This window comes from Nicotiana tomentosiformis, chromosome 6, assembly GCF_000390325.3.
Source record: "Nicotiana tomentosiformis chromosome 6, ASM39032v3, whole genome shotgun sequence".
Lineage (NCBI taxonomy): Eukaryota > Viridiplantae > Streptophyta > Magnoliopsida > Solanales > Solanaceae > Nicotiana > Nicotiana tomentosiformis.
This window is the reverse complement of record NC_090817.1, coordinates 139074347-139085777: the sequence shown is the minus strand read 5'-3', so window position 1 is coordinate 139085777 and position 11431 is coordinate 139074347.

Here is an 11431-nt window from a genome sequence, read left to right as displayed (position 1 = left end):
ATATGGTATAGACTTAAGCTACATGGAAGCATGGAGATCAAAATAAAAAGCAATGCAATTATTGAGAGGAACACCAAGTGTGTCATAGAAGAAAATACCAACATATCTTTATATGTTAGAGTACGCTAACCCAGGATCACTAACACGACTATACACTGAAGTAGATGGGAGCTTCTTGTATGCATTCATAGCTATATATGCATCGATTAGAGGATGAATCTATTGTAGGCCAATAATTATAGTTGATGGAAGTTTTTTAAAGTCAACATATAGAGGGACCATACTCACGGCTTCCACGCAAGACGCAGAGGGTAAGAAAAAAAGTTGTTTCAGAATCAGTATTGAATCAGTATTGGTAAAGCACATCAATTATTCAATACTAATTCTGAAATAACTTTTTTTCTTACCCTCTGCGTCTTGCGTGGAAGCCGTGAGTATGGTCCCTCTATATGTTGACTTTAAAAAACTTCCATCAACTACAATTGTTGGCCTACAATAGATCCATCCTCTAATCGATGCATATATAGCTATGAATGCATACAAAAGCTTCCATCTACTTCAGTGTGTAGTCGTGTTAGTAATCCTGGGTTAGCGTACTCTAACATATAAAGATATGTTGGTATTTTCTTCTATGACTCACTTGGTGTTCCTCTCAACAATTGCATTGCTTTTTCTTTTGATCTCCATGCTTCCATGTAGCTTAAGTCCATACCATATACTTTTTGGATGTCTCTCTAGATATCTGTTGGTGTATATATGGTTTTTGGGTCAACAAGTTTATCTTGTACTACAACTGCAACAAAAGCTGAGACAACTTATTTTTGTGAACAAAATCTCTTATCATTTAAACAACTGTGAACAGAATTGAAATCCGTCACTTTGAAAAGATTTGATGCTCGCAGGCTTGATGCTTTAAGTCTCCAAGTGCATCTTTCATCCACGCATTCAAGGGTATACCTGTTTATAATACAAATACATTTATATATCATATTTTATTGATTAAAAAAAAAATACACAAATCCGTATAATTCTATACTCACATAGTATACTCATATAACATACCTATATACTATATCAGTATCATGTTTTACTGATAAAAAGCATAGACAAACCATCACAATTCTATACTCACATAGTATACCGATTATACATATATATTATATTGGTATCATATTGTACAGTTAATAACAAACACACAAATCAGTACAATTATATATTCACATAGTATACTGATATAGAATACTTATATACATATCAGTATCATCTTTTACTGATAAAAACGCAGACAAACCGGTTCAATTCTATACTCGCATAGTATACTAATTTAGCATACTTATATACTATATCTATATCATCTTTTACTGATAAAAAAATACAAACGCAAACTAATACAATTCTATACTTACATAGTATACTGATATAGCATAGTGATATACTATATCGGTATCATATTTTACTGATAAAAAAAAACACACACAAACCAGTAGAATTATATACTCACATAGTATACCGATATAGCATCCTGATATACTATATAGGTATCACATAGTTATTTACTTGAAATAATGCAGACGAACCTTCTTGGGCATGATTTATTAACCCGATATTGATATTTTTCTTTAACGACATACTGTTTCATAACGAGAGCCAACAGGTTCTTGTCTTTGTGAATTTGTCCTTTTTTAACTTTTTGATGAAATTGATTAGTTATGATGTTTGTATCATCAAATTCTATACCGGTGTCATCTCCTTCTTGCACATCAAAAGTACTAATCATATCACTGCTTTCAAATTGTGTAATTTCTGATGAAATTGTAGCAACATCGAAACTGGAGGTGCTTGCAGCTATAGTATTTTTAGCAAACGACACACATAGTGGGAGTGTTGTCATCCCTGCACTTGATTTTTTCAATTCCATGTAAACACTAATACTCATATTGCTGTAAATTGTAATTGGTGGATATTCTTGAGCAATAGCATACTGAATAACTATTGTGTTACTGTCCTTTTGCAGTTGCTTTGCAATTTCTCTAAGAAGTTGTTCAAATTTCCAACAGGTCTTTATTAGAATTGCATCAACATGAAAGTTTATGAAATTATAGTTATCATCCCATTCTCCACTATACTGCAGCAGAATTGGTATATTTTTCATGATTCTAAAGTTATAACTACTTTTATGTCCAAAATTGAATCTCGACAATGCAAATTTCAACAGTGTTGATGTCAAATACTGAATTTCAACAGAAGATTTTTCGAAATCAAATCAGCTGTTATGATTCAAACCTTCAGATCTCCAGATATCCAAACTGAGAACAGAACTTTCAGCTAAAAATTCAGAAGTTTGAGCGTTAAACTTCTGTAATCTACGAAATTAAAATCGAAAAAATAAGATGCGATTTTGAGCATCAAAAGTTTTAGCATCTCCCAAAGTCAAATCAGAAACTTCTACAAAATTTAAGGAGAAAAACTCGAATTTTAAAGAGAAATCAGCATCTTCGCTCTATTTTTTCACACTTCCGATCTTCAAATTAGGGTGGCGATCTTCAAATCTTCAACAGATGCTGGTGGAAATCTCAATTTTTGTGCGCTAATTTATGAAATTTTGAGCAGCTTTTGCGTTTTATAGGTAGGGCATTAGCGTGAGATAGTTATTTTGAGATACTCGTTTGTTTATTAAATGGGTATAAAATTATAATTATTTAATGGGTAGAATTCTTTTATGGGTAGAGCAGGATAAATATTTTAACTTTTATAGGTACTCCTATTTTTTCCCCTTTAAAGAAGTCGGAAGCTTTGCGGAGAACCCTCTTTGTTTTTCCAAGAAAAAGGAAAAAGAAAGAGACGTTCACTTGCCCAACCACCCAAAAGAAATGGGTATTCACTGTTATACAATGTTATTGTACCCAAAAAATAGTATGGGTAGCCATCTTTTTATTGAAAATTTTCAAGTCAATTATAATACTCGCCTTATTTGTCCATGAAGGCTAGTTTTTCTATACCTTTTCATTTCAAGGTGGACGAAAAGATGATTCTAGAAAAGCAAAAATTAAAAAGAAATAGTAAAAGGGAGATGATTCTTTACTCTTGCTTTTTATACGTTAGAGGTCGGAAAGGCTATTATTTTCTAAAAACATAATAGTCGATAACATATATATATGTATATGTATGTGTGTGTATTATATACATACAAAATAATATTCTTATACGTTTTTTGACTAGCGAATACAATTAGTTTCGACCGACCGGGTAATTTTATATTTAGAATTTTTTCCTTCTTATACAATATTTGAAACTTATTTATCAAAATTGTCCTAGTTTTATATATTACCCGTCCTAAACAAGAATTATTTATAAATTATATATAATCTATTATTAGTGTCTTAAATTAGGAAGTTTAGTTATACCATTTTTCTTTTTTCTCTCCTCTCTTTCCTTATTCTTGTAACATTTTCGTAGTTGTCACCGTCAAGAAATTACATTGCTTGGAACCTACTTTACTTTGGAACCTACTTTACTTTTTGGGCGTGTACTCCTTTTTATTGTTATCATCGAGTAATTGTTGGTCTTGCTGCAGTGATATTTTGCATGTGTACATCTTTTGGTAGGATTACCTTTACACTTGTGATCTTATTAGTTACTGCATTATTTTCTAATTGAATTACTGAGTCATAGCACTGATGCCAATCCATACCAAATCTAGACTTTTGCTTGTAATTTAAAGTTCTTATACTATTTTTGTAGAAGCGTGCGACATTCTAGGGCTATATAGGCTTTATCTTGTTGATTTTATCCTATACTCTACACTCAATTTTAAAGTATGTAAACTATAAGTAACCTTTCTAATATTTCTTTTTCAAGGTTAACAAAATTAAGAAGAACGAAACTAATGAACTTGGGACCAAAAAAAAAAAAGAAGCGGGTAAGTTTGGAAAAACATGTAACACATATGGTATTTTTTTTAGCTTTATTACATAGTTGCAATTCTCCTTTTATGTGATTCTTTGCAGAACTTCTGAAGGATGTAAGATCAATTATTGGTAAGGAATACTTGGCTTGTGGAAAGATGAATCCTTAAAGCCTTGCTGCAGAATTTATTTTGGAATTTAAGGGAATTCGTTTAGATTAGGAGTGAATTTGACATAGTTCCATGTTAAAACTAGTGAATTTGACATAGTTCCATGTTAAAACTACTTTATCTTTTATGATTTAGTTTGAAATACGTTTTATTTGAGATATAACAGGTCATTTGATTTAAACTCTTAACTTGTAAGGAGAAACTGTCAGTTACTATGTTCTTTAAATACAACGGCAGAAGAAAATATTTCTTTTTCATATTTGTTACATTGTGTATAAAGATTGACATTTATGAATGCCCAAATCGAATTAATATATATTTGAGTCACGACGAAAAAATAAATAAAAGATTATTATTCATATTTTAGAAATTTGATATGCAAATTTTAAAGTGACATTTTAGAAGATTTAAAAAAATGTCACCAAACAGCATTATGCGACATTTATTTAACATCGTCGTACCCTTACTTTCTTGTAGTGTTTCTTTCTTTTTCGAGTTTTAATTTGAAATTCAGCCAAAATCAAGTCTAATCTTCACCAAACACCCTCAAAATTGAGATATAAACTGTACACAATATTCCCAATTGCTTGCAACAATACTCCATCTAAATAAATAATGGATTTTAAAAATCTAAGTTCGAATTCAAAGTTTCAAAGCTTTTTAATGGCTGTCAATGGTGGAGCGTCAAACACCTTCAAAATTTATTGATTGGCAATTTCAATTTGAATACCAATTGTGCAACATGAAAGAAAATTGCTAAGTTAAAACTCTATAGTAAAACGATTGAAATTCATTGATGAATTCCATTAAAACTATATATAACATGAAAGGATAAAAAGTAGAGAACATCAAAGGAAAAAAAATTGGGGAAAGAACAGAGACGGAGAGATAGAGAGACGGAGAGAGAGAGAGAGAGAGAGAGAGAGAGAGAGAGAGAGAGAGCATGAGAGAGAGAATATGGATGGAAAATAACTGATTCCTTATTCGATTCCTAATATAAAAAGATACTCATTTAAAACTTATTTGTATATAATGGGTAAATTATATATGGCCATGTAATTAGGTTAAAACTTGATTAGAGAGGGTAATAAAGTTCCATATATAGTATAAGAAGGTAAAAATTCCTTTATTTATATTTAAAAATTTTACCTCCTATAGCAAAGGTATACAACCTATTTATTATAAATCAAAACTATTTTAAAATATTATTTTTAAAGCTACTTTTTATATTTTATAGCAAAATAGGTATTTATGGTATACCCTACCATTAAGGCGTGAAATACGCTATTTATGTGTCACGACCCAAAATCTAACCATGGTCGTGATGGCGCCTATCGTGTTACAAGGCAAGCCCATTTCCCAAAATATTACTACTAAATCGATTATAAGAATTTAATAAAACAATACCAACATTTAAATTTCTCATAAACTAAATCAACTCTAAATATAATATAGAAAATACGGAAATGAGCCCCAAACATCGGGGTGTCACTAAGTCATGAGCATCTAAAACTAAGAACTAAGATATATAAGCTGTCTAATTGTCCAAAAGAAGAAATGACAAGAGGAGTAACAAGGTCCTGCGGACGCTAACAACTACCTTGCAGTCTCCAAAGAGAGCCGGCCTGAACTCAACGATCGCCGAGCTCTAACTCACCTGGATCTGCACATAAAGTGCAGGGTGTAGTATGAGTATAACCGACTCAGTAGTAATAGAAATAACTAAGGAACTAAGCAGTAGTGACGAGCTAAGTAAAACAATTCAATTATTTATTTTTACAATTTAAAAATAAACAGAAATAAACAGGTAAATTCCATAACTCAGTAAATGCCACAAAGAAGTTTAACAGATAAATGCAGTAACAACACAAATAAATACAACCTCATAGGAGTGTCACTCCATCACTCGCACTCAACACTCAATACTTAAAACACTCAACACTCTGCGCTCATTGGGTGTGTACAGACTCCGGAGGGGCTCCCAAAGCCCAAGCGCTAAGCACGGACAACTCATGTGCCATCATATCAATACCTAGATCCGCACGGTCAACTCACGTGCTACGCGGGCAACTCACGTGCTATGGTATCAATACCTGGACCCGCATGGTCAACTCACGTGCTACGCGGACAACTCACGCACTATGATATTAATATCCTTACAACCAGGCCCTCGGCCTCACTCAATCATGCACCTCACTAGCCTCACCATCATCAACAAATAAGGGAACACAACCCATATCAAGTATCACAACATATTAGTAAATAATAGAGACTAAGGTAAACATGTACAATAATTTTTATGACCGAGTACAAATAATGTGAGCATGAATAAAGTCTAAGCATGATCTCTAACATGAAGGCAAACAAGTTCAACAACAAGTAACTACGTTAACACAGATGATGGCCATGAGGCCTCACGGGACGGACCAAGTCTCAATCTCTTGAGGTATACACCCACTCGCCTGTCACCTAGCGTGGGTATCACCTCCAAACAGTCATACGATATCAAATTCTCCGGGTTTATACCCTCAAAGCCAGAGTTAAAACTGTTACTTATCTTAACAGCGTAAAATCCTACTCTGGGATGCCCTCGTCTCTGGACACGGTCTCCAAAAGCTCCGAATCTAACCAAAAATCAGAATACTACTATCAACATAGTCTAAAGAATCGAATTCCACAATAAAAACTACATAAATATGCCAAAAATCCGAAACCGGCCAAAACCCGGCCCCCGGGCCTACGTCTCAAAATCAGTCAAAAATAGTAGAATAATAAATCTCGTCCTCTTTTCAATCTAACCATATAAAATTCATCAAAATCGGACTCCGTTTGGTCCCTCAAATCCTCACTTAAACTCTTGAAACTCAAACCCTAACTCCCTCAATTTCACTTTGAAATCATCAATCAAATCTCAAAAATGAAGATGGATTCATGAAATATAACCAAAATTGAGTAGAGAACACTTACTCCAATCCTTATGGTGAAAATCGCCCAAATCCGAGCTCCCCAACTCAAATATGACCGAATGAACAAACCCTCATTTTATATATTTTTTTGCCAGTTATTCTATCTCGTTTCTCATGCCAAACGATCCTAAAACTCGTATTTTATGTCTCCAATGGATTCCTTGTGAAATTTTAGTCAAGTTAGGCTTTTGAATCACTCAATTTGACCTTATAATGAAGGAGATATGTAGGTTTTAATATTTTCAAATCGTGCAGATTTTTAAATACACCGTCAGTGACAATTTCGTAATTAATCTGAACAATCTGGCAACCTAATTCTTAATAAAATTACCATAAAATCCTCATACGATGTCCAAATTCGATAATTATTTTTGCTACGGGTCCGGAATTACGATACGGATCTAATGTTTCAATCAAAAAAGAAATGGAGCTCATTTGTTCAATATGATATCATTTATGCATGAAGAAACGATGTCGAAACATAAGAAAAACGAGCGCAACACAACCCAAACCTATCTGAAACTTACCCGAGGCCCTCGGGACCTCAACCAATAATTCCAACAAGTCATATAACACTATCCGAACTTAGTCGAACCTTCGGAACACCCAAAACGACACCAAAACACCAAATCAACCTCGGATTCAAGCCTAAGAACTTCTAAACTTCCAACTTTCGCCAATTCAAGCCTAATTCTACCACGGACCTTCAAATTATATTTCGGACACACTCCTAAGTCTAAAATCACCCAACGAAGCTAATCGGACCATAAAAATCCATATCCGAATTCGTTTATTCATAAGTCAACTTCCGGTTGACTTTTCTAACTTAACTTTCTAACTAAGAGACTAAGTGTTCATTTCACTCCAAAACTACTCCGGACACAAACCTACTAACACAATAAAACTCAACACCGCTGAACAACACATAAAGAAGCAGGAATGGGGAAACAAGGCTATAACTCTCGAAACGACTGGCCGGGTCGTTACATCCCCCCCTCTTAAACAAACATTCGTCCTCGAACATGCCAAGAGTTGTTCTCAAAACCATCAAGAACTCTCTCCGAACCCCAATGGCAGAAAACCAATCCGTCAGGACTAAATCCTTCTAACTCAACCAAGCTACGCAAACCACTAAAAACCCAAGGACATTGCCATAAAACACATGTAGAACTCATTACCTCATACACACCCCAAGAACTAATCATACCCATTACCATACCGATCTAACCTACTACCAAGATGTCTTTTCTATCCGAGTTTCTTCTGAATTACCTTCAAATTAATACTTTGCCCCGCCATAACACCACAATCCTCAACCCAGACTCACCACACGAGACCCAAGCATAAAATCACACTGCCCTAAGGCTCATAAGCCGCTGAATACTCTATTAAATAACCCCAAAATTACCACAAGCACGCGCTCACACAATCAACACCTCAGTGCTCAAGGTACAGTCAAAACTCAGCCTCATGTCCTCCAGACTTGCCCGATATCAACACAATGAAATCACATCTCGCACCTCATCCAGAGAATCACAAGCCGTCGATGCACAACTGATATCGAGCACTCATGTGCGCATACAAATGCGTGGAAGGAATTCAAAGAGTTACACTTCAAGATGAATCAATACCACACGAAAAGAATTCAAGAATGTGAAATTTTCCTAAAGGTTTGCACCCTCTCGAAGATAAGTACAGATGTCTCTGTACCGATCCGCAAGACTCTACTAAACCAGCTCATAACTCGTGAGACCTATGTAACCTAGGCTCTGATACCAACTTATCACGACCCAAAATCTAACCATGGTCGTGATGGCGCCTATCGTAATACGAGGCAAGCCTATTTCCCAAAATATTACTACTAAATCGATTATAGGAATTTAATAAAACAATACCAACATTTAAATTTCTCATAAATTAAATCAACTCTAAATATAATATAGAAAATACGGAAACGAGCCCCAAACATCGGGGTGTCACTAAGTCATGAGCATCTAAAACTATGAACTAAGATATATAAGCTGTCTAACTGTCCAAAAGAAGAAATGACAAGAGGAGTAACAAGGTCGTGCGGACGCTAACAACTACCTTGCAGACTCCAAAGATAGCCGGCCTGAAATCAACGATCGCCGTGCTCTAACTCACCTGGATCTGCACATAAAGTGCAGGGTGTAGTATGAGTACAACCGACTCAGTAGTAATAGAAATAACTAAGGAACTGAGCAGTAGTGACGAGCTAAGTAAAACAGTCCAATTATTTATTTTCGTAATTTAAAAATAAATAGAAATAAACAGGTAAATTCCATAACTCAGTAAATGCCACAAAGAAGTTTAACAGATAAATGCAGCAACAACACAAATAAATACAACCTCACAGCAGTGTCACTTCATCACTCATTACTCGCACTCAGCACTCAATACTCAAAACATTCAACACTTTGTGCTCACTGGGGGTGTGTACAGACTCCGGAGGGGCTCCCAAAGCCCAAGCGCTAAGCACGGACAACTCACGTGCCATCATATCAATACCTGGATCCGCACGGTCAACTCACGTGCTACGCAGGCAACTCACGCGCTTTGGTATCAATACCTGGACCCGCACGGTCAACTCACGTGCTATGCGGACAACTCACGCGCTATGGTATTAATATCCTCACAACCAGGACCTCGGCCTCACTCAATCATGTACCTCACTAGCCTCACCATCATCAACAAATAAGGGAACATAGCCTACATCAAGTATCACAGCATATTAGCAAATAATAGAGACTGAGGTAAAAATATACAATAATTTCTATGACCGAGTACAAATAATGTGAGCATAAATAAAGTCTAAGCATGATCTCTAACATGAAGGCAGACAAGTTCAACAACAAGTAACTACGTAAACACAGATGATGGCCATGAGGCCTCACGGGACGGACCAAGTCTCAATCTCTCGAGGTATACACCCACACGCCCATCACTAGCATGGGTATCACCTCCAAATAGTCACACTATATCAAATTCTTCCGGTTTATACCCTCAAAGCCAGAGTTAAAACTGTTACTTATCTTAACAGCGTAAAATCCTACTCCGGGATGCCCTCGTCTCTGGACTCGGTCTCCAAAAGCTCCGAATCTAACCAAAAATCAGAATACTACTATCAACATAGTCTAAAGAATCGAATTTCACAATAAAAACTACATAAATATGCCAAAAATCTGAAACCGGCCAAAACCCGGCCCCCGAGCCCACATTTTGAAATCAGTCAAAAATAGCAGAATAATAAATCTCGTCCTCTCCCGAGTCTAACCATATAAAATTCATCAAAATCGGATTCCGTTTGGTCCCTCAAATCCTCACTTAAACTCTCCAAAACTCAAACTCTAGCTCCCTCAATTTCACTTTGAAATCATCAATCAAATCTCAAAAACGAAGATGGATTCTTGTAAAATAACCAAAACTGAGTAGAGACCACTTACCCCAATCCTTATGATGAAAATTGCCCCCAAAATCGCCCAAATCCGAGCTCCCCAATTCAAAATATGACCGAATGAACAAACCCTCATTTTATATATTTTTTAACCATCTATTCTGCCTCGTTTCTTATACCAAACAATCCCGAAACTCGTATTTTATGCCTCCAATGGATTTTTTGTGAAATTTTAGTCAAGTTAGGCTTTTGAATCACTCAATTTGACCTTATAATGAAGGAGATATGTAGGTTTTAATATTTGCAATTAGTGGCAATTCCATAATTAATCTGAAAAATCTGGCAACCTAATTCTTAGTAAAATGACCATAAAATCCTCATACGATGTCCAAATTCGATAATTCTTTTTGCTACGGATCCGTAATTACGATACGGATCTAATGCTTCAATCAAAAAAGAAATGGAGCTCATTTGTTCAATATGATATCATTTATGCTTGAAGAAACGGTGTTGAAACATAAGAAAAACGAGCGCAACACAACCCAAACCTATCCGAAACTTACCCGAGGCCCTCAGGACGTCAACCAATAATTCCAACAAGTCATATAATACTATCTGAACTTAGTCGAACCTTCGAAACACCCAAAACGACACCAAAACACCAAATCAACCTCGGATTCAAGCCTAAGAAATTCTAAACTTCCAACTTTTGCCAATTCAAGCCTAATTCTATCACGGACCTCCAAATTATATTCTGAACACACTTCTAAGTCTAAAATCACCCAACGAAGCTAATCAAACCATAAAAATCCACATCCGAATTTGTTTATTCATAAGTCAACTTCCGGTTGACTTTCTAACTTAACTTTCTAACTAAGAGACTAAGTGTTCATTTCACTTCAAAACTACTCCGGACCCAAACCTACTAACTCGATACAACTCAACACCGCTGAACAACACATAAAGAAGCAGAAA